General features: G+C 46.4%; 1 long non-coding RNA gene across 2 annotated transcripts in view; it reads right to left on the bottom strand.

Annotated features, from left to right (window-relative positions):
• Positions 1-1,775: 1,775 nt before the first annotated feature.
• The window catches only part of LOC311192360, a 61,309-nt gene continuing 37,989 nt past the window's right edge, over positions 1,776-25,095 (bottom strand). For both annotated transcript variants that reach the window (XR_014617337.1, XR_014617338.1), the window contains exon 6: positions 1,776-2,328. This is a non-coding gene — a long non-coding RNA (uncharacterized lncRNA). The remainder of the gene's footprint in view (positions 2,329-25,095) is intronic.

Raw genomic sequence — 25,095 nt, forward strand, 5'->3', positions numbered from 1 at the left:
TTCTCACCATGAGAAGGACATTAAGGTCCTGGAGCATGTTGAGAGAAGGGCAACCAGGCTGGTGAAGGGGCTGGGGGGGCAAATCTCATGAGGAACAGCTGAGGGACCTGGGGCTGTTTAGCCTGGAGGAGACTGAGGGGAGACCTCACCACCGCCTACACTGACCTGACAGGAGGTTGTAGAGAGGTGGGCGATGGCCTCTTCAGCCAGGGGACAGGAGATGGGACAAGGGGAAATAGCCTCAAGCTGCGCCAGGGCAGGGTCAGATCAGATGTTAGGAAAGAATTCTTCCCTGAAAGAGTTGTCAGGGCCTGGAACAGGCTGCCCAGGGAGGGGGTTGAGTCACCTTCCCTGGGTGTGTTTAACAGACAAGTAGATGAGGTACTTAGGGATATGGTCAGCATAGGACAGAAATGTTTGGATTCAATGATCTTAAAGGTCTTTTTCAACCTTGTGTGACGGTGATTCTGTGATTCAACCACCTCCTCTGTGGCACAACCTCACCTCAGCCAGGTTGGTAGTCAGTATTTGCAACGTAACCTTCACATCACCTCAGCACAAACATGTGAGATGAAGTCACAAAGTTAAGCCTCTGCCATTTTCAAGTTACATAAACACTCTGAGTGGTTTAAGAGCTTGATCTGTTTGTACGGCACGAACATCATCTGTTTATTTTGATGTCCAAAGATGCAGTGTCCAGCAGTGGCAGCCACACCAGTGACAGCACACCGCTCCATCCCCAATCCTGCCATTGTGGAACACCAAGGGCCTCTGGGTCTGGAGTGGAGGAGCCAAATCTTGTTTGTGAGGCCAGGACATTACCTACCCCCTTGTTACGTGGGCATGTGGGGTAACACCTATGTGTCAGCACAACCTGGTTATCAGCTGGGTCTTCTGACCGTTATTGGTTGCCCTACATATAACTGCGTGTCTGACATCCATCCCCCCACCTACCCAGGCGTCTCCGGAAGGGTGCCAAGTCAAGGAAGCCAGGCTGTGCACCTTCCCAGGAATCATCGCCTCAGGAACCGAGGGAAAGGTAGAGAGGAGAACACTCTTCTCACACAGCTCAGAAAGCCTCAGAGAGTTAAATCCCTACTTATCCCAGTTTATTGGTTCTCCCCTGCAAATGAGAGGGAACAGTATACAGGTCTGAAGAGCTGGGTCAACAGTGAGAGTTACCTCTGATATCCTAGGAAAAAAAGCCTGTAAATCCATGCTGAAGGGAACAACTGCAGCTCCCACAGAGCGGGAACAGGTATTTGGTAGCCAAAAGCACCAACAATGAAGTACAGCTCCACCTTCCTGGTGAGTCTGACCACTGCTCACCTCCTCTCTGTCTTGCAAGGTGGCTGTGTAGTACGGCACTAGGTGTGCAGAAAGAAGCACAAGGGACAATCAGAAGTTTCCCTGTTCTTAACAAAACCAATGGGGATTATGGAACCAATTTTTTTAATGCCTTAAATCACTTCTCAGTCCTTCTATTTAAGGTATTGTCTGGCTGTACCTCTCCAAAGGTCAGTAGGAAACTGGCCAGACTTCTAGGCTACCCAAACTCACGTGTATTTTAGGCACACAAAATAACTTTTGGAAGTCTGGTCAGGAGTCCTTTCCTTGAACTGAGGAGTCCCATAACCAAAACTGCCATCATAATGGATGCATAGGCAGGATGGAACGGTCTGGATGCCTGTACTGGTTAGAAACTGCAGTGTCCTGGAGAGCATGATATTTCAGATGAGTAATGTATGAAGCACAGAGGAGGCAAGAGATGATCCACATATTACATCCTTTATTTAATAATTTATTTATAAATACCAGCTTTCCCCAAACTGCCCCTCAGCCCAGCAATTACACGTTGGCTGATTTCTCGTTAGCGCTGTTCTTTTACAATAACAAACTGTTCCCAAGGCCTCACATACAGAGAGTTGGACAATCAGAGCCCTGTGTGCAATTTTCCACTTAATTCATTCAGTTAGCCACAATTAAAACAATACAATTCAAAGCCTTGTGTGTTTCTCCGAAAAAAATTACAAAACTGTAGTTGTTACTATTAATATATACAACCTACAAGAAGGAGTTAACAAAGGCCCTTTGTCTTCCCAGTTGTAGTAGAATAATTTTCTTATCCCTTTCTGTAGATGTAGGGCAGTCATCAATATCTCTTTCAAGTCGCTGTTGTTCAAAAGACACACACTCTTCATTCAGCTGCACAGGAAGGAGAGGAATTCAGCAGGCTGGATTCCTCCGTGGTCAGGTCCGTTCACCGCAGCTTCCCCAGGAAGGAATCTAGGTGAAGGTGCTGGGGTCTCATCAAAATGAGGAGCCAACCTATTTAGAAGGGAAGAGGTCAACACCTTAGCAGGTAGGAATCAAGTTCCCCTTCAGATTTTACCAGGTATTTTACCGAAATACAGCATCTTCCTGGAAAAGCAGTGTCTTCGTGGCTACTGAGCTCTGCTCACCCACGTAATACGAACTGGGTTGTAGTGTCGCTAGGGAGTCGTTCCTTTTTTGGTTTATGGGGCTTCGCTAATGAAACCTGATGACAACCTAATTAATATTATACCTGTTTCACAGGCACGTCTTTTTGTGACATCTTTTCTAGGGTGGTTCACGTTTGCTGTTAAATGGCTGAAAGTTTAACAAGGGAAGGCATTGGATTCGATGAACCCAAAGATCTCTTACAACCTAAATGATACCATGATTCTAACTCTTTGTAGCCAGAGCATGTGGGAGGATGCAGATCTGGTGTGTAGCAACTCGGATTAGTTTAAATGATCACCATGGGCTTGGTGCAAGAACATTGTACAGAAATGTGCCTTGCAGGAGCAAAGCTACATGAATGTAAGCCAAATGAGCTTAAATTCCCAGAGTCATGAAACAAAAATCAGGGTTATGTTTTCTATTTCAGAAGAAAAGCCAGGAATTGGCCTCGATGATCCTTATGGGTCCCTTTCAACTCAGTATGTCCTATGATCCTGCCACAGGAGAGAGTGTTAAGCCACCCTAATAGAGCGGCTGTGACTGTCTCCCACACTACCAAGCTTCCCCAGTACCGGGCAGATTTCCATCAGCCAAGAACCTGCTCGGAGTGTAGAGTGCTCAGAGAGCAGCCACATCCCTGCTGACCAAGGACACGCCACGTTTGTCTAAGTCTCACATTTCCAGGGCTTCTATGAGCAAAGTCCATCTAAAAGCTGTCCTGAGTATCACAGAATCATAGGGTTGGAAGAGACCTGAAGAGATCAGCAGGTCCACCCCCCCTGCCAAAGCAGGCTCTCTATTGCACAGACAGGCATCCAGATGGGTCTTGAGTATCTCCAGAGTAGAAGACTATACACTCCTGATGCACTGCTCTTCAGCACATTAATTCAGCATTTCAGCTCTAATTGTCATCAGAGGTTCTGATTCAGCCTACTCCTGCAGCAGAATAACAAACCGGTGATTTGGATCTGTAGTTTTAATTATTATCCCACCAACTTAAGCGAGCATTTTATTTGAGCTCAGTTCCCTGAGAAAGAACTATTGCACCTGCTTTGATAAGCTGGTATGAAGCTTATCCAAACATGTATCTAACTAGGAGAAATCCTACCGTAAGAGTAACTTCTGACATTTTGAATATAAAGTCTCTCAAAAAAATGAAACCAAAATGTCTTTCAGAGCAGCGATTCCCAAAGTCTGGTGCAAAGGGAATTCATAGCCCATCTGGTGCCCACCTTCATTCTTTTATTCCAGTACACAGCAGCAAAAAAAGGAGGTGGCAAAGTAAAGAACCAAACCCAGCATTTTTGTTTGTTTGTTTTTTTCCAGAAAAATCAGAGCTCTCCTGCCAAACCCAGCCCCAATTAAAGAAATGCTTCCTGGTTTTATTTTTCCTGCCTTCCAGCTACTGCAGTGCTGCAAATATGGTACAGAGTGATGAATGACAAGGGAGGCAATTCACTAGACAAGGTACTTATCCTAAAGTTATTCTTCTTAAAAGAAATGCTAATATCATACTCCCGGCACATGACTTTACGCTTGAAGAATCCTGCGATTTAAATATAATCCGGGTGAAAGAAATACAGTTGAAAGACCCCATCTCCAGCTAGCTGAGGATGAATGCTTTCAGCAAGGGTAAACAAAAAAGCCCCAGCCCCAACCAAACCAAACCATCTCTGCTTGGCACATGTTGTGTCCACATGTGTTTTCTTTGCTTAGGGTGCTGTAACAGAGGTAACACCAGGCAGATAGCAACTGTATGTAGTAAACGTACTTCTGAGAAGGCATTTTGAGGTGACTGAATTGCTAACAAACTTTTTAGGAAGTTAAACTTAGCATCAACATTTACCAAGGATCGTGTTATTACAGGAAACTATAAGAAGTAAGGCACCGTCCATAAAATCAAAGAGATATTCCATAGCACTTTAATACAGTGACGTTATCGACCGCTAACATTTCCATTATCACTTAACCTCCTCTGTGCTTTCCAGTGCCCTTGTGTCCAATACCTGAAAACATGAAATTCAGTCCCACAGAGTAACTCCAAAGAAATCACATTAAGGAAGTTCTTTATTGGTTTTCCTCAATGATTTCCAGATTGACTCTGCTCTCCTATAAACAGGGGGCAGGTTTTCCGTGAGCGCCTGGTCTAAAAACAGGCGGTTGAAGTTAGATGACCTTTTCAACCCAGGAACAAAGGACCACGCAAGTGTAATGCAGCTAATAACTCTGCTGATGACACGCATACCAGAACAATGACGAAAATAATCAGAGCCAAGACCCTTACTATCAGAAGAATAAAACCATCAGAGGAAGGGTGGCCAGCAGGGACAGGGAGGTGATTGGCTCTCTCCACTCTGCCCTCGTGAAGCCCCAGCTGGAGTCCTGTGTCCAGACCTGGGGCCCGTAATACCTGTACAGTTGTGGAACTGTTAGAGAGGGTTCAGAGGAGGCCATGAAGATGATCAGAGGACTGGAGCACCTCCCCTATGAAGAGAAGCTGGGGGAGCTGGGCTTGTTCAGCCTGGAGAAGGGAAGGCTGTGGGGGGACCTCATTGCAGCCTTCCCATCCCTGAAGGGAGCAGAAGAACAGGAGGGGAATAAATTTTTTAAAAGAGTAGACAATGGCAGGACAAGGGGGAATGGATTAAAGCTAAAGGAAGGAAGGTTTAAATTAGATATATAGGGGGAAGTTCTTTACAGAGAGAGTGGTGAGGAGCTGGAACAGGCTGCCCAGGGAGGTGGTGAATGCCCCATCCCTGGAAGTGTTCAAGGCCACGTTGAATGGGGCCCTGGGCAACCTTGTGTAGATCCAGGCATGGAGGTTGGTGGCCCTGCCTATGGCAGGGGGGTTGGAACTCTGTGATCCTTGGGGTCCCTTCCAACCCAGACCAGTCTGTGATTGTATGATTCTGTGATTTAAGAGCTAAAAGAAGATTCCGGTGCGCACAAAAGGGACGGGTTCGCATATGAAAGCATCTACCTCTACCTGTTCACCTTTCAGACGTTTGGCTTCGTTAAACTCCCCAAGTATCGGTGCAAGAACGAGCCTAAATGCCAGAGCATCGAGGTACGGAGCAGGCAGGCACTGCAAAGCTGTTCCCAGCAGTGTTCCAGATTGGCGATAGAATACGAGTTACAAGATCCATTCGCTTCGAGTAAATACAAGAATATCTGAACTTGGTTCAGGCTGCCTGTAGTCATCATCTCCACAGGACAAAGGGAAGCAGTTACAGCCTCTGCAGAAAAGCATTTTCTTTTTCTTGGTGATAGAAAGCAAAAGCCAACATGCTCTGGTCCTTCTCCAGTTCAAGTAAAGGAGAGCTACACGCGCAAACCCCTGAGGGCAACATCTACCCAGCCTAATTTGGTCGCACTTACCCATGCTGTAAGCTCCCAGATCGAGCAGTTGGCTCAAGCCTCCAGAAGAAGAAAGGTTTCAACAACAAATTGTTCTTCCCAGTAGAAGAGGCTGGGTACACAAATATACCACCTCTCCTTGTAACAAGAGCTTTCTCCCTCAACATTTGCTAGAAGATGCAATCTATACTGCTCATGCCAGAAGAGAAATAGAAACTCAGAGTGACCTTTCAGTGCATCTTCAGTAGTTTTCTGATATGAACTGGGAAGCGTTCTCCAGGCCTCCTAACCCAGGGAAACAAAGAAGAGCAAAAGGAGCCCTGGAGCCCTTCAGAACCTCAGCGTTCCCCCTCTAGTATTCCTTGACAGCGTTTCTACCCTCGGATACTGATACTGACCAAGCCCGTGCATGCCCTGAATGGTAACAAATTATCAGCAGCTAATAAACTGAGGCAGCATCGCTATATTGAACAAAATGGATTCTTCCCTCAAACAGCAAGGACAAGAGCAGACAGAAAAGCAGCAGATGCGTGGTGACACAGACCTTCAGCTGGGAAGGCAGATGGGCAGGCCTTGGCAGTTGTGTAAATTCTGTGGTTTGGTCCTGGAGGTTGTGGCTTCAGCCCCAGGTCCCAATCCCCAACCACAAACCACCAGAGACCTCTCTGAGTAAATGCAAGGCCAGCTTCTCCTCAGATACGCTCCCATCAAGTTTAAATAGCATCCACCCAAAGGGCCTCCAGTTTCAGCATCCTACCACAGGCATGATTATTCAGCACCACGACACATCAGCACAGAAAGCAGCAGCTTTCAAACCATTCCATGTTCTAGGATGCCATTCCCAACACCCAAACATAGCTAACTCAGCCTCTGCTTCCGGGAACAAGGCCAACCTGTGCCAGCACCGGTGGTGAAAGCCACCTGACACCAGAGCTGGACAGTTGAAAGCCACACTGGGGAAGCCCTGGCTTTGCATTTTGGGGCGGATGTACACAGAGAAAGGAGTGAGGGCAGAGCTGAGACAGTGGGAAGCTCGGGGAGGAGGAGGGTGTCTGTTACTTGAAATCACTCTACAGCACATTACAAATCTGTGAAATCACTGTGGGTTACCCTGTGCTTGAGAGTAAATTAGTAACTTTTCAGAGGGAGTGAAGAAACTACCACTCCACTTTTAAATAATGAAAATGCTAAAAAACCTACACTTAACAGCTCTAAAACTGCAGCAAGTCACCCACCAACACCCACTCCTCTTGTCAGCAGTCTTTTTTCAGCTTTGCCTATTATTTGAGTCAAGCCAGAGATGTTTTAACGTTTGCTGTATTCATCTGCTCAACTGGAAGGAGCCCCGAGCATTATGATAGGTACCTGAGCCACTGACCTCTTCCTCACGGCCTTGTGATCTAAACACAGAACAAAATCCAAAATCATTTGGATTCACTAGCTCTGGCTGCATAGTTATGAAAAGAAACCCCTCCAAAAGCCTGCTTTAAGATTAACATCCCATATAATTCATGCCCGAGGCTTCACCACAGTGTATTTTAGTAAGATTAACAGCAAGGCCCCAGTTCTCCAGAAAAGCAAAGAGCAGCAGCTAATCATAAAAGGAAGATGCTGTTTCCTGCCCTGCCCTGCTCGCATCCAGGAAGGTAGTGTGTCTATTAGTCCTCCTGAGATGCATTGCTGATGAAACCGTGGGTGCCAAAAAACACTAAGGCAAACCTTGCATGTGCAAAACGTCCCTGGAAGGCAGCTTTGCTCTGGATGAACTCAGAGGCCAGTATCTTCCTGTACCTCGCGTGACAGCACTCTGAATGGTCTAACTGGGAAATGAGTATAGAAAACAGGCACTTGCCATTTCAGCTAATCCATCCCAAAGGAATATAGGTGAAAACGCTTCGTTTTTAACGTGGCAATCAGAGGACAAACAACCCCGAGGGCTGCTTTTAACCTAAACAGCAGAAAAAAGGAGTAGTTTTAAATAGTGCCTTGGTATCTGCCAATTAGAGCCACTGCGCTGCTGTCGACTTGCACTCCTCCTCTAGTTCCAGCCTTGCTGCATCCTACATGGAGCTGCAGAAATCAGCCATCTCTTGCAAACAGGTGCTAACCACTGGAAAGTGAAATTAATAAAGGGTGAGAAAAGCTGATTCATAAAGCCGAGGCTCCTGCGCCCAGCAACGCTGGGTTTCTCCCCTCCAGCTAGCTGTTTGAGACAGGCAGGCAAAGCGGCAAAAGATTATCCAACCGCCAACTGTCATTCCTGACAAAATGCATCTCAATGCTGGAAGGAATTTTAGGTTTTTAAGCTAAAACACCAACCCAAAGGGTTTCTTGGAGCCTGTCAATATCTGTACGTTGGATGGAAAGCTACCACTGAGCGCAGCACGTCCAACATACAGAACCTGCCATGAAATGAAGTTCTTCATAAGAAAGCTCATTTCAGTCTTGGTTGGTAACAATAACAAGGAGACAAGATGAGACCATCAGTCTCAATCGTGAAGACAATGTTTTCCTCCCATATTATTCTGTCTGTCATGTTCCCTTCGGGTTCCAAAGGAATCCCTGTCTCATACATCATTATTTCCCACAAAGCTTGAAAGCCTTCAGCAGGGGTTTTCTTCCTGCCCACTGTACCAGCCTTGATGTCTGAGTACCTTCACAACAGTGACAGAGGCCTCTGCCAGCAATAAAGGGGAACATCTGCATACCAATTCAACTGCTGAGCACCGAAGAGTTAAAAAACAGGGGAGGGAAAAAGAAAAAAAGAGGGGGGAAAGCCTTGGAAGTAAATCTGAGCCAAGTTCTAATTAACGCCTGTGGGCCCAGATTCACCACAGCACTGAGGCATGTAGTTAACTTTAAGCACGTATTTAGTTCCATTGAAGTCAAAAGACAGCATCGAAGAGGCAAACTACATTAGCACAATTTAATACTCTTTGGGCTAATTAAGCAGCCATAAAAATTAACTATGAGAACTGTATTCCTTATTTCCCTTGCTGTGGCATTTGCAGATAAAAATACTTGGATACGGCTGGAACAGGCAAAGCCGTACTGCCTGGTTTGGCTACCATGGGCTGCCAAGTGCTACGGCTGTAAAGGCCATTCCTGGAGAGCAGCTAAAGGTCCCAAGACCTCTGCACGTTGCAGCCTAACATCTGTGACCTCTATGTAGTGGCAGCACACAGGCACAAAGGGCACAGTCCTTGTTCTGAGGAGCGGTAATCTAAGAAATCAGAAGAGCTGGCAACAGACGAGGAAAGCCATCAGGCAATGGGTGGCACACAGAATCATAGAGTTGCCTAGGTTGGAAGAGACCCTTTAGATCATCGAGTCCAACCACAGCCTAATTCTGCCTAGCCCACCACTAGATCATGTCCTTCAGCACTTCATCCACACACGTTTTCAACCCCTCCAGGGATGGTGACTCCACCACCTCCCTGGGCAGCCTGTTCCAGTGCCTGACAACTCTTTCAGTACAGAAATTCTTCCTGATATCTGACCTAAATCTCCCCTGGGGCAATTTCAAGCTGTTCCCTCTCATCCTATCACTTGTCACCCAAGAGAAGAGACGAACCCTGACATCTCTGCAACCGCCTTGCAGGTAGTTGTAGAGAGCTATGAGATCTCCCCTCAGCCTCCTTTTCTCAAGGTTAAAAAGCCACAGCTCCCTCAGCTGCTCCTCACAGGACCTGTGCTCCAGCCCCTTCAGCAGCCTGGTTGCCCTCCTCTGGACACACTCCAGCATCTCAGTGTCCTTCCTGTAGTGAGGGGCCCAAAACTGGGCACAGCACCCGAGGTGTGGCCTCACTAGAGCCTCATATCAGAGCCATCTTTCCTTTTCTCCATCAAGAGGCATTCCTGCACTGCAGTGCATCGGTGTTGGTTTGGTCGGAGGAGGGAAGGAAGATCTGGGTAAATGAGGGAGGCTGGGGGAAGGTGCCAGTTTGGAGACAGAACTGGAGAGGTTACCGAAAGGGGTAACCACTGCCAGGTGGAGCTGCAAGGAGAGGAGCAGCACCAATGTATAAAGGCTGGACAGGATGGAGTCTGGTCCAGCCCCAAATGTGGTCAAGGGCTAAACTCTCCCCAATTTCATCGGAGCAGGACTGAGCCCAGTACAAAAGAAGCCCAGAGTATAATATCCAAAGAGCTCAACAGTCCCAGCTACATCCAAACCTCTTCTCCGCTTGGTAGGCACAGTGTGGGGAATGGCTGCCCAAACTGCACCACCATCCCGCAGGCCAGATTTGGGCACAGTACAACCCAGTTCTGAGCTGCTGACTTCACGAGGGGACACATACAACTAACCGCTCTGTAAATCAGGATGCGAGAAGAAAAGCTTGCTGACAGGGGTCTCCTGGCTAGGATTCAGAAAAAAAGAAATGAAAGTTTGCTGAAGTATCCTCAGTGCTGTACAGGGACCTAGGAAAGCTAGGAAACTGAGAGCAAGGGGAAGGAACTCCTGGCTGACGATCCTTCTTTATCTCAGCCTTTATAAAAACAGAAAAAGAACAAACACAACCCCCTGAAAATTAGAACACCGCGTGCATAAAAAAAAGCACCAGTTCAGCTTTTCAGATTAACTTTGAATTTTCTTGCTTTCGTTGGTTCAAGAGCTCTATTGTTACTCTCTTGGTTTTTTTTAATTGCAGATACTAAAAATTCTTTTATCTTTAGAAGTCCTTAAAGTCTGTTATATAAATACGTAATTAAAGCCTCTTTCAACTGGGTATAATTTACTCTATAGTTTACAACAGCTGCACCAGAGCTATTAGAGTTTATCGTTTAAAAGCCTAATTAGGGGCTTCTTAATTGGTGGATCCTTCAGTCACTAGACTGTGCCTGTGTAGAAGATGCTTGGCAGCTATCGCATTGGGAATCCGCATGAAACATTTGTGTGCAAACAGGGTGTGTGCAAGTCCCCAAAGGCATTTGCTGTCCCCGCAGGTCAGCCCACGCACACCTCCACGTGGCATCTGTGGTCCCCTCTCCCAGTGCTTGGTGGGTCTGCACGCAGCCCTCCCCACGCACGCGTGTTGTGGGGAGCCGTGAGGTAAGCCCCAGCCTGGCTGGGCTGAGCTGCTACGACAGTACGCTCTGATGTCACCGTTCTCGTGCAAAAAGACGACTGAAAGGCAGGACAGGACTGCGTGCCCTGACTGCTGGCACTGGCTCTCCTGCGGCTCATTGAACGCCCTCTCCAGCACCCGCATCACGAGAACGAGGAAGAGAACATCTAGTTGCTGCCTCTCATTTATAGCTACCGACACACAATTTCTCATTAATCACCACCAAATTAGCAGTCACTGAGATTTTACGTGCACTGTTTGCCCAGGGAAGGGATTGTAACTCCTCCGTCCTTCCCCTCGGGGTGGCACGGTGCTGGGGAGAAGCTGGTGAAGCTGTAGCTAGTCCTTACAGTGGGACCAGTGAGCAAAGAGCCCATCCAGACCTTACTCTGGAGAGCTGTTGGGGTTTTGTTAAGCTTGTAACACAGCAGCTGTATTGCGGAGGGTCAGCTCTGGGGCCTGCCAGCATTTGGGAGTGTTGCTTTAAACGATACGGTGACAAAATCCCAAGGTTTTATTGACTGCAGGATAATATAAATCAGCTATTGAAAACCTGTATCATTAGCGCTATTGCTTTCCAGTGGAAGACAACGGCAGTAACGGATTGGCCTCTCCATCTCATCCTCCCACTGGAAAACAACATACACAGGACCGATCAATAACCTGATCTAAGTTACTTGTAGACATGTCAGGTGCAAATATCTCCCTTTCTCAGAGGTTTTAAAGACCAGATTTTTTTTTTTTTTTTTTTTTTTTCCAAAATTTAGGCCAGGCAACAAATTGCTTTGGATAAATTGTCATGATGGTGGGGAACAGTGTAACCAGATCCACCCACGTTGTTACAAGAAAGTTTTAAATAGACAGGGAATAACTTTATTATATGCATGTATTACTTTGCAGGGTCAATAGCTCAAGATGTTCCTTTGCAACGGGATAAATTTCCATTTGAAAAGCATTTTCTATAATTTCTGCGTTGCTGAGGAGTCTCTGTTTGAGAGGAAATAACTAGATTATCTCATTGTGGGGTTTGCCGCTGATTTCTTCAGCCAAAATCCTAAAATACCTTAAAAATCAATACCAGAATTCACTGCTGTTACTAGGGCCAGGATTTCCCTCTTAACTTTGTGTTGCCAAAGTCAATGGAAATCCTTACAGGTCACAGCCTGCTTACCCCTGGATCAGTGGAGAGGCTAGAGAGGTGTTTAAGGGCCTATCCAAAACAAAGATGGCATTGCTTTCACTCTGTCAGTACGAACAAGGCACCTAACGTGGTTCTTCCCCTTTCCGTGGTTCTTTCCCAAAGGAAAAACCACGGGGTTGGTGGTTGGCAGGGGGGTTGGACCCAATGATCTCTTGAGGTCCCTTCCAACCCCTACAATTTGTTATGTTACGGCCTCCAAGGATGCCCGTGGACACACAAAGAAGCAGATGTATGCTGAGTCCTGGCTGTATGCTGAGTCCTGGCTGTACACCGAGTCCTGCACTGACATCCAGGCGGGTCTTTTCTGGGAGAACACTAGGCAGGGCTTCCTAAAAGGGGAGCTGTCATCTTCTGAAAACCCTTGTGGCAAGCCAGGTACAGACTCAACTGAGAACTCCACAGGGACATCATACTTCTTTGACCTGACCTTCCTATAAAACTTTGCAAGTGGAATTGCTGGAAATCCTTGCACCCTAAAGCAAGCACCCGTTTAAACAGGTCCTTGTTGTGCACCACTTACGTGGCCTGCTTGGCACTAAGGCCTACTTTCTTCACTAAGTTCAGTGGCATCCAAAGTGATGCCAGGGAAGTGATTTTGTCTGATTTCATTTTGCATCAACTACTGTGACAGAAGAGCCAAGATGGTCCTTCAGAAGAGGAAGAGGGCACAGGAACACGGTGGCCACAACCATAAAGCAGATGTGAAGGCTGAAGAGAGGAGAAAATTACATCGTGCCCACATCCTTTATTTTCAACTACTTTTACTCGATCTGCCTGCTAGCCCCAAGCAAGTACCATGAGCCTCCCTGTCTCCACTGCAGGGCACTGTGAAAATGCTGGGAGAGCTGAGCAGCAGGGTGGGCAGTGGCTTGGAGACACCAAGGACCCTCTTGAGCACAGAGCGTGCAGAAGCCAGGCAAGCACGGCCCCACCGTGGCTCCAAGCCAGACAGCTCACACCTCAGCTCCCTCAGCACCCAGCCACTTTGGTGAGGAATCTGAGCACCTGCCTGAAACCCTTGGGTCCAGAAGAAAGAAACGGGTCCCTCGGGCAACCTTTTTATGGGGTGAGGACCAGGGATTATCATTTTGTGTGTTCCTGTGCTGTTCTCCACACCCTGTCCTCCTTTTTGTAATAAATGGAAAGACCCCAGAAGAGCTCCGCACCTTCTTCCAAACTTCTCTGTTTCACTAACTCGTTCCAACCTCCACCACAGCTCTTCCCTTGTCACCAACTGTACGGCTGCACCGTACCTCTGCCCACGCATAAATGCACGGGTTGAAGGTACGAGATGGAATCTCTCGCTAAAGGAACAACCAGGCATCCCAGAGACTGACAAAGCCGCGATTTGCATGTAAAAGAGGAAAAAGAAGGTGCATGACTGAGCCCAAATTAGCATGAGCAAAGCCTCCCACCGCACTCGAGAACTGCAGCCTGTAGAATGGTGCTGGGAGAGGTGCAGGCTCTCCTCCCAAAGACAGATTTCTGCCTCAGCTAGGGGGGAACTTGTCTGACAACGGTTCTCAGAATTTAGCATCACGCCAATTTTTAAAACCCTCCGTTTCCCAACATTTACAGAGGGCTAGAAAAGGAGAGACACAATGGACCCAGTGCCAGCTGGATACATCCAGGTTTAATTTCATCTTCCATGCCCAGCTTGATTCCTGAAGCTGGCTGCCTCAGCAGGAGCCTTGATTTCTAAGGGCTCCATCTCTTCCGTACCCCCAGATTTCTGAATGCCCACAAATATTCTCAGTGCTCAGTGCATCTAAAAAAGAAAACCAAACTAAGCAGGGCAAACGCAGATCTAACGAGTGTCTCGTATACACCTTTGAGAAATGAGGATCACTAACCTCTTTTTCACCATCAGCTCTTTCAAAGAGATGTTGTGGGGATTCATTTATGTCTGCCCAGTCTTGCCAAAGTCACACACACCTCAAACTACAAGATTTCTGGATTTTAACATGATCTCTGTCTCTCTGGCTTACGTACACACACACCCCTAAGCATCCACAGCTGTGCACACATCTAGAGAGTCCTAAAAAGAGGAGTTGATGTCTCAGCCGACTAGGTATGCAGTGTACCTTACATTAAGAACTGCCCCCCAAAGCAAACCCCTTTCAGAAGGCTCATCACAGGGAAGTTATAGGCTCTCTTTACTTTTATCCTCACACTTTTGTGGAAGCTGCTGGAACAATTCAGTGCCTCCATTATTTCTGCAGTAGGTTTAGCTCATCTGGAAGACTAGAAGGTACAGCAAATGCAGGCATTAATGGTAATAAAATCAAAGCTAAGCCCTACATGAAGAGAAACAAATTCCAAAATGAAAAATTCGATTACACAGTACCTGTCTCCTGTCTTGGCTCCCTCATTATATGTAGAAATTAACCCTGTCATTAAGTACTTTGATCAGGCTGTACATAAACAGCTTATAACGGCATGAAATCTGCCACAGCAAGCAGGCAACCAAACAAGGGGAGGAATACTGACATTTGGGGCTGCTCTCAGAAATCAAGTGCTCTGAGTCCCTCAGGGGCAAACTGCTGGAGTAAATGGGGTTACTCCAAGGATTAAGAGCTCCCTCCTGGTTTGCACTGCTTTCAGAAAATTTTGGTAATAATATCTAAGAGGCTATTATTTGGGGTGATCAGTAGCATCTTTTTAAGATCTTTGAGAGATTTCTAGGTTGGGCTGTTGTGACTGCTCTCAGGCACAGAAATTCCCAGCCCGTGACCAAGCTGAAGCAGCATGTGGTCAGTTGAATTGGTCCATGTTCGCATCATTCAGAAATGAGGTATGGCAGCGTATCACATACTCCAGATCCCAAAGATTCGTCACTTGAATTTGGAGATTTTCCAGGCACTAATACATACCACAAGGAAGATTTCTGAGCAATAGGGGGAGGGGAGGGGCAGGCTGGCTAGGTGCTCTGGTTTGTTTGTTTGTCTGGATTTTGAAGATGAACTTGCTTTCTTCTGGGATGCCTTTAACCTGATGTAACCTCCCCTACCTGTGATACTCTCTACATTTCTTGCAGACATGGACAGCTATGCAATGAGAGGTGGTCAGGCCAACAGGGTATCTTCCCAGTCTGTACCATCTCCGAGCCCTGTTTTCAAGCACCTATGTTTCCCCGCCGGCTCTTCCCACTGATTTGTTCAAGAACCCCTCAGCACGGAGATGGCGGAGGGTGGCCAGGTACAACATCTGCCCCTGAGCAGTGCCCAGCGGCACTTTGTTTACAAAGTACAGCTCAGATGCTTGCTCCTCCCTGTTCCCCTAGCTTAGCTGAGATGGGGTGTCTGGTGATTTGCCAATCACAGAAGGTACAGGTGTGAAGGAGAAACCCTGACACAAGAAAGAGGAAAGCAAAGTTTCCCACTGCCTCTAAGATGGCCAAGATTTTACCTTCAACATCTGAGTAAAAGCTCTGAAAACCTCTTAGCAACCGCACAGATTATTGCAAGAACAGACATCAAGCTATTCCTAGAAGCCCTAAAGTCACAGAATCACAAATTTGTTGGGCCGGAAGGCACCTCTAAAGACCATCTAGTCCAACCCCCTGCAGTAAGCAGGGACACCTTTCACTAGATCAGGTTGCTCAGAGCTTCACTGAGCCTATAGAAGGTTTGCCTTTTGAACTGTGTTAGTTCCACAAAAAGTGGATAACATCATAAAAAGTGTTCAAGCTAATCTGTAAAGACCAGCAAATATAGACAAAATCATCTTGAAAGGGTAGATGAGAGGACAGTCTGCTCAGGTCCAAACAGGGAGGTGTTTGTAATGTGCCATACACAAATGAATGAAGGAATGCCATTGTAGATGCATTCCTCCTGTCCAGCTGGAACGATTTCTCCCAACATGACCATGTAAAATAAAACTTATAAATGTTAGTAACTATTTTTAAAGGTCAGGTCAGTATTTTCTGTATCATGTTGGGGGGAACCGAATAGATCTCGGCATCAGGTTACCGTGGTGTTCTCACTCTGTATAATGGTTCTTACTCATGGCCCACGTACCAGTTGCAGGCACACAGAAGCACACAGGATCCTTTCCAGATCCACAAACACTCAGATTCTCCTTTCTGTACAGTCATATAAGGAACGCAACCATGCCAGACTGATATGGCCACACGCCAGGCAAAGAACACTATAGGTTTGGATAGATTTGGAGGCCTTGACCTCAGCTACTGGGGGGGTGGGCACTTTGAGGTCTGGAAGGGTGAGAAGATGAGCAGTCACTCACCAGCTTGGCAGAGATGGGATGGCTCCTAGGAGAGGGTGGCAGGGAGGAAAGGCACTCACGGAAAGCAGTTTGCAGGGGACGCAGCTAGCTGTAGGCAGCATTTTTACACCCGGCTCTACTGAACTTGACCAAACTCTTCCAGCACGTGTGCAGTCCTACTAATAAAGCGAATGAGACATTCCCTTTGGATTTGCAGTTCCCCTGTAAATTCATTTACTTACAGGTCAGTGGGCATTTTGCCAGCAGTGAAGGCTGCAGTAGGGGCGTACCTGAAATTTCTAGCAAACCTAGATGTGCCTAACAGGCCAGGCTGCAAATGCACATTACACGTACCAGCCACCGTATCATTATCCTTTGAAGCTTTTACAATGTATCAGCTTCCTTCCTAAAAATAATTCACTAGTAATAGCAATTTTATGTTACTAGCAGCGTGCCAGGGATTTCTCGCAGATCCCACCCCTGAAGAACCCCCAGATTCAGCAAGACAATCACAGCTCATCTGCAAAGTCTTCTGGTGGTTACTCTCTGCTGTTCAACTCTTCAGTGGCCAGGAGTTTGCTCTTGTTCTTGCTGTCCCAGTCACCAAAGCCAGCCCTCCTGGTGAACTGCGGTACACAGAGCAGATTAAGGGCTCCATTCCTGGGCAAGAAAGACATTTTTAAGCACGTTTTAGCTGTAAGTGAATGTGCTGCTTCAAGTAATCTATAGCATCACTTAAACATACAGCTAAACAGGTTGGTAAACACCTCTCTGTACAGCTGGTGCCACAAAGTGGGAAGACTCCCTGGCACAGCTTTGGAGCTGCTCTAGAAAACCCCACAAGTAATGCAGGTTGGCACTGAAACGCATCGGTCAGGAAAAGCATGAACAAGAGAAGTGGAAGCAGCTGTGGTGGCATGGCTTTTTGAAACCCACTTAATGGCTGTTGGGAGGCAAAGCCTGAACCTTGTTTTAGGTTTAAAACTGAACTTGGGAAGGAAAGCAGCTGCTCGGGGACCCAGATGGGTCACAGAGGGTATGTGAAGAAGCTGGCCTACCTAAACAGCTTTCAGAGGATGGTAAAAACTGTAGTTAAGATAAACAAGGTTTTACTAAATGTTTGTTTTTACTAAAACTTTGTTCCTGCTGTTAAGCTGGATTTAAAGCAGCATGGTAAATTTATTCCATTGGTAACAAACCTCAGCCAAGGAGAATGGCACGTGTCCAAATGCAGTTGGATCTGGCAGGTAGGAATGTCCGGCTGCAGAGCAAGGCATTGCATCGCGGCCACCCCCTGCAGACAGGTATGACCAGGACACTCAGCGCCTGCAGCTGCCATTGAAGCTGATGGGAATTGCTGGTACTCAGCACCACTGAGGCTTTCTCTCTAGAGAGAAGTTTGTGATTTATCATGAGCTTATTGATTACAGCAGGAGTCTACCACAAAGCCAGGTTCTTCAGGAACTTAAGCTTCCAGTCCTCCCCTTGGAGTACATGTACACCTATGGGCTTCCCTATGTAAGATGATGTATGAACCCCAGCCACACATCAGAGAAGTGGGTATCTCAGCACAACCCCAGCGTTCCCACCAGGGAGCACCTCTCCAGACAGCTGTAGATTAAACTCAAGTCATACGCTGGGTGAACATCACTTTGATAGGTCCAAGCCTTCCCAACAGCAGGCTGGAGCTTGTGCCTACTGAAGGGCATGCTAGATGTAATTGCCTTCAGGAGGCGATAAATGCCTGGAAAGCAGTACATGAAGCTCTTCCAGAGCTGAGGCAAAGAACAAAAGCATGAAGCTCCTTAGTACAAGATCTAACGCCCTTTCACACCTGCAGGCCTTAGAGGGGCTGTCAGGCACAAAGCATGAGTTGTGGGTATCTACAACACCCCTTCTCAGCAGTCTTTATCCTACCACCCAGTCATTGCTCCTTTAAATAGCCAGAAAGCCATTCCTTCCCCATTTTATCTGCACGTGCTCTCCAGAGATTGAATAGTAAAGCAAGCAGAAAGGAAAATATTCACACTTTCAGGGGCCTGTCCCTGATACAGAAGCTCTCACTTCTTCATGAAGAGCATCACGGTGCACGTGCCACACATGCTGTCACTCAGAGCTACCTCTGCTGAGGTGCCTGCTCAAAGATGCAGGAATCCTTCAGAAATGGGGCCTGGTCACTCATTTTCCCTGCAGCCTGTATTTGCATTCAGACTGGGTAACTTTGGATTGCTGATAACAACGTGCCACAGGCTTCTCAACAACGTAAGACGACCTTGCCTTTTGGAAGGCTCTCCCTGTCTTCTTTTGCTCCAAAGAGACCGCATTGCTAGTAGCACAGGGCATATGCTCAGTGACTGCAAACTGACAGTGCTCTCTTCAATTTCTTGGGCTGGCAGTTATTTACACCACCCAAAGATCCCATGTACCATCCAAGCCACTACATTGCTTACTGTGGCTACCCAGAGTTACACAGGGCAAGGGCACGCTTGCATGGGAGCCAGATGTTAATGGCATGCTGAAAGCTCTCCCAGCTGTTCAGCACCTCCTGAAGCTGAAGAAAAGCTTCATCACACCTCCACAGGACCAGGTGCTCTGGGGTGGGACCCCACAGAAGGGAGCACAGCCCTGGAAAACCCTGTGCCATAGAGATCGAGCTGCAGTCCAGAACTCCCCGGGCAGCTACTCCAGGCAGTGGTGAACAACCATCCTGTACCATCCCCTGCAAATAGAGATCCACCTCTCACTGCAGCATCAGGCTGAAAGCAAGACATGGGGCACCTTCTGAAGGACAAAGGCAGGGATGCCCTTCCCATCCTTCCCCTTAAAACACCAATAGGCAAACCCCAGCTACCTGTGACACAACCTTATCCAAAAGGCCACTGGCTCCCTCCAGACAGCGAAACCAGCACATTGAACGAGACTTCAGAGCGGGCAAGCAGGCCAGAGGCAAGTAAGGGGCTTTATTTCTTACTGACCAGCTTGATAGCAGAAGTGCCACGGTCATTCTTTCTAATTTCAGGGAGCTTTTAAATAAAGTTCCACTCCAGAAGCCAAGCATGAAAGGAGAGGAATGAAAACTCTTTGATAGATAAGATATTACAAGAGACTGTCAGAAGCTTGGTAGGAGAATGAAATAACACTCTGGATACTGTCATTGAAAACAATAATGAAAAAGTACACCATTTTCTTAACTGAAGTACTATCAAATCTATGTTACTGCCACACAACATATTTTTCCTCCAAAGGTGCCAATTTCAAGCTATGACTATTGATCTCTATCTAACACTCAAAATTAACTGCACTACTAAGGAAAAGTGGCACTGAATCGTTTGAGAACATCAAACAGTAAAAAGCCAATGGGGTCAAATCAAGGTCAGAATTTGATGAGTAGGGTGTCAGAAATTTAATCCATTTTGTCTAAGATAATGTATAGAACCACTATCGGGTTTTCTTTTTTTGGGTGGGTTGGGGTTTTTTTTCCTCCTTTCTTTTCTGTAATTTTTTTTTTAATGCCAGCTTCTCTCAAAAATATCACAAAACCAGACCTCAACTTCTTTTATGAACTTTTTTCCATGACTGGAGAGAGAAGAGATTAAACGGCCTGAAACACAGATGGCAATTATGCCTCTGTTTATTTCCTAATGAGTCACAAGATTATTTTTTGCCTTCTGCCACATCATTTCAGAATACAAGAAAACCTTAACTTGAAGCAGACTTCAGGAGACAAAATAACACTGTTAAAAGTCCCAGTCCAGCAAGATACTTAATTTTTTTTTTTTTAAATAAATAATAAACCCAAACCTTTAAGCACAAGTGAAGTGCCATTCACTTAAACTCGAATTCAGAAGCGATGGGTAAATCTGTTCCACCAACTGGTGAGGGTAGTGGCTATCAAATTCATTAGTGGTCTCATGACAAAATATTCGACAGCTCATTGTGACACAGTGTGTTTACATCTCAGCATTTGGAGAAAGTGAAGTCCAGAACTATGGCTAGAAAAGGTCTTCCGCCTGCCCACCCACCTGAACTTGCAGCGCCCGTGCCCTCTGGCCACTGCTTGCCTGCCCCTGGATGTCCCCCAGCCCCAGAGACCGGACTGAACTCACGCCCCGAGTGAAACCTGGACCCAGAAACCCTGGCTAACTCCCACACAGGCCCCAGTGCTGGCTGGGCTCTCCCAACTCGGCTGTGGCCACTTTCTTTTAAAACCCGGGCTGAGTAACTGATTTGATAGCAGCAACGCCGTCTGCTTGTCATATCACAGTCTAGTAATTAGCATGCACTTGAAAGGAAGCAGAAGATACACATTCAGCAGTTCAAACCCATGTCTCTCACCTCCTCAGAAGGTGCCTTAACCACAGAGCTTTGGATAGGGGACTCCCCTCTTATTCCTACTGAAATCATGCAACAAAATTCAGGCTTTGATCCTAAAAGGGCTGAATCTTCAGCCCAGCGATTCGGATGCCTGGCTGGAAGAGATTAATCCTTTATCTGAGGACTCTTCATACGTTTTAGGCAGCAACTGGGGGTGGATCATATGAATTTGGAACTCGTCAGGAAGAGTCTGAGTGTGACCTCCCACCTCCTACCAGAACACAAAATATGCAAAAGAGGATGCATTTTAAAGGGAGAACAAGACATGCGCTCCTCTCCTAAACAGCACTATCTCAGTGCTGATACACACTTGCTTTCTGCAGCAGTCAGTAAGGCCATCTCCACTCAGTAGGTGGCTAGCACTTCAGAAACACTCATGTCCTGGGGATATCTATGTTTCCTGGCTCTAGGGGTTCCCCCTTCAGCATCTGGGGATCCCCACAGGCACTGGGGAGCCTCAAGCTTATCTATCCCAGGGAACTTCAAAGACACGCACAGCTGGCATGGGAAAGACAGGGCACGGTTAGGTTGAATAATCTGTTACCTAAAAATGCTTCTGACAGATGGCAAGGCTGTTCTGGCACACTGTGAGCATAACAGATTTTGGGACAGGGTGCTGAAGAGAACTGATTTTAGTGAAAAGTTGGATTTTTATCAAAATGACCTTTTTCCACTTCCAGTGCATGCTCTGCATAGAAAAATCGCAGAGGAATTTCCAAAATTTGCTAAGAAACTGAACCTCCCAGCAACTTACTGGAGTTACAGCTTGGATGTCATTATCCTTCATGGACCACTTCCTGCAACTGAACTCCATGCCCAACATGCATCTTTGCCAGATGTTCCCGTGAAGTACCACAACAGTACAAGACAACAGAATATCATCATTTGCAGTACAAAAGCCCCCAGTTTAAGGAAGAGAATAGGTCCTTCACCCTGAAGACTTGCAAGTTCCTCAATCTGACATGGAAACCAGTTGCTTTTGCCTTGCTTTCCCCTCACCACCCCTCAAAAAACCCTGCTGTTTTCCACAACAAATATCCATCCTACTTATCAATGCATCTTCAGGCTACATTCCTGAAGAAATGAGGCTGAGTCTCCAGCAAGTACATGTCCGTTTATCTGGTCAGTTCTGCATCCCTTGCCTTCCTGTCTCTTTAGTGCCTTTAGAAGCCACCCATCAGACAGGGAAGGGGAAAGAAGCTCTGAGGAAGAGTAAATACAAAAATCCTCAGTTCTGTTTTGATACTTTGCAACCACAGTCCAGATCTACATGGCAGATCAGCAGGTCTCTGAGGTTTGAGAGGAAACACTGCCAAAAGATGATGTTTTTTTACCTTTAAAAAAAGAGAGAGAAAAAAAAAAGTTGAAACTGTTTATTACTAGGTGTTGTATCGCATCTGAAACTTTCAGTTTCAGTACTTACGTGACGTATATACCAAGTGGAGAAGGATCTTACTAACACCTTCCAGGATGAAAACCTTCACGCTAGCCAGTCTAGACATTTTATAGCAAATACAAAAGTGGGATTAGAAGGTGCTCCTACTCTGACTCAAACAAACAGGAAAATTAATTAAAAGGGAAAAAACCCCAACCCCTCTTAAACAAAAGCAGGTAAACATCACTAAAAGCAAACTGACTTTGAGACAGTATAGCTTCCTGAGGTAAATCCACTAGAATTCCATATAGTTTTTAAAGCATATCTAAAACACACATGAAAATATGTGTTTGCCTTCTGATTACGCAGAAATTTTGCTCTTTTTAAAGTAAGAACCTAACACAGCTTTCTAAATTAGAGTTCAAACCAGTTTCACTGGTGTCTACTCCGTACTTAGTTTCCTGTGTATGTAGTTGCTAAGCTGACTGATTTTGGAGTGTCTGCTTAATCCCGTAGTTTACTTCAAGACTCCTAAAAATTTTCACTTCAGGTAAAAATCATACATTTCTGACACTTTGCTGCACAGCCAGGCAAAAGGATCATGGGGCATGTGGCACAGGCTAAAATTGCACACATCTGCCTGCCCAAGAAAAGGTTTTTCAATTTGTTTTGGAATGGCCTCTTTTTTTTCCCAAATTCCTGGTAATTCTCCTGGCTTAGTTTCTACATACATATTCCAAAGAAGAGGTAAAGGTTACCGGTGTATTAATATTGCTTCTGTACGATGCTGTATGTTTTCAATTAGGCTCACTCCCACAATTATTTCCACATCTAGCCACTTGCTCTTCTTATTTCTTGATAAGTGATGGCCCCTATCAGGAAGTCGGGGGCGAGTCTGTTACTGCTTTGAGTAAACAGCTTAAAGGTCATTTAAGATGTTGGCTTTGACACTCTTCGTTCAATAGCCACCCACCATAGCTGTCACCAATAAGCAAAAGTTAACCTCATGGAAAAATAGCCTTCAAGTGGGTCCTTAAGTCTTGTCTCATCAACAGAACAACCCATCAGCAGGCACTTAATTTCCTCATTCCAGTGGGGAAAGAGGAGAATCCTATCCAACTCCCCTCACTGACATCTGATGTGGGCATTTGGTCTGAGGTCACAATCCAGGTGCTCTAGGTCTTCCCTGAGATGTGCTAAGGTTATGTTAACTCAAGGGCTTTCCCCAGTCCCAGTATGTCCACACAGGTGTCACAGTTGTTCTAGCCAGGGTTCGAGGACATTTTTTAGGAGATTTCCCACAGCAGTGATGAAAGCAGGCGGCAGCATCCTAGCTACACACACACAACTGACTTCTGCAGGCATGGCTATGTACACTAGGACGTAAAACCCATGGCTACCACTGGATCCCCCACTTTGGGCACCCACCAGCACAGCTGTTATACGCACCCCACCACCAACCAACCTAGACTTCTGCAGGCATTGTTTCTTTCCTTCTGCTTCTGCAGGATCAATCAGTGGGAGGCACAGCTTTAACAAAACAGATGCATCCACTGGTGGAGTGTCTGGCCAGCACACACCACCAGTGAGTTTCTCTGTCATAAAAGGTCAGAGACACTGCTGACACGCCTGGCCACCTTCTCCCACACAACTCTTCAGTGTGAAAGCAGGAAGAACCCAGCAGACAGGTCTAAAGATACTATCATCTTGCAAAAGGAGAAGAGTTGCATGACTAGATCTAAGATCCAGAGCAAAAGTCAAAGCACCCACAAGGCTGATACAGCAAACATGCCTTGCATTGACCCCTCTATAGATTGAAGTGATGCATATCCCATAAAGGACACCACCACCCAAGGGAGAATCTAAAGTCCATTACAAAATGACCACTAAAGCTCTTTCAGGGAATTTCTCAAACAAAGGCCACTTCCTTCCCAAAATCAGGTACTTCGGGTTCCTAGGCTCGCATTTGAGGCATATGAAGAGAAGTATTCCAAAGGCGATGGAACAGACGATTCTCATCGATGTGGCATGTAAGTGCTGCCACAGTTTCAGGACCCTAGGATGCTACCCTGATACTGCCTGGTGTTTCTTCTCTCTGCCCTCACATTTCCAGTAACTGAGGTGGTGTTGGGTGCCAAAGCATAAACTACACTGGAAGACACAGTCTGTGTCCACTTTGCCAAAGCGGGTAAGGCCCAGCATAGCCTAACTCTCCTTGTCCCACCACAGAGGTAGGTCTGAGCCTCTCCTACACAGCAGTGTCGACTGTTAGTAAGAAAGGGATTTACCCAAGTGAGGAGACAAGTGGTGCTGATAAACTACCTCCGCTTTTCGGCTGAGATGCATGCTAGTGCATGCGGTCTTCAATTTCTACACAAAGCACACCTTGCATCATCTGCATCTCAGCTCTGTGTAGTTAAAAAAAAAAAAAACAAAAAAACAGAACCCTGAAGAACAGTTAAGAGAAGAGAGAAAACATATGTATATTCTTCAAATGCTGCTGTATTTTCAGAGCAAAGACCCAGCATCCATCAGCCCCTTTGCTTCGAGACACACACATCAGTAGCTACCAGAACACCCTGTTCTTCTTTTCCAGCATGCTTTGTGGGATCCAGCTCTAACCATTGTGACTGACCTCTAGTGCTTCCCACACAGCATGGGCTGTTCTCATGCCCCTAGAGATGAAATTTCTGGGTTTTACAAGTCATTCCCAGCACAATTCACTCTGAGTGGCATTATCATGCAGGTGCTAGTAGATACAAACTGCTGAGGACACGTCCCATTGCTCTTTTTCCCCTCCCTCCACTTCCCAACACACAGCGCTCAAGGCTTCAAAGACCTCTGCAAAAGCAGTCAAGCCCAACTTCCACAGAGCCCTGGTGTTGTATAGGCACAGTCGTAGCTGTTTTCTCCAGACACGGGGTTCCGTTTTGCAGTACATAATTTTCACTCTGCGCTAAACAGACAACAGAGCGTGAAAACTCCCTTTTTTTTGGGTTTGACATTATCGT

This window comes from Gallinula chloropus (genome assembly GCF_964237585.1).
Source record: "Gallinula chloropus genome assembly, chromosome: 5".
Lineage (NCBI taxonomy): Eukaryota > Metazoa > Chordata > Aves > Gruiformes > Rallidae > Gallinula > Gallinula chloropus.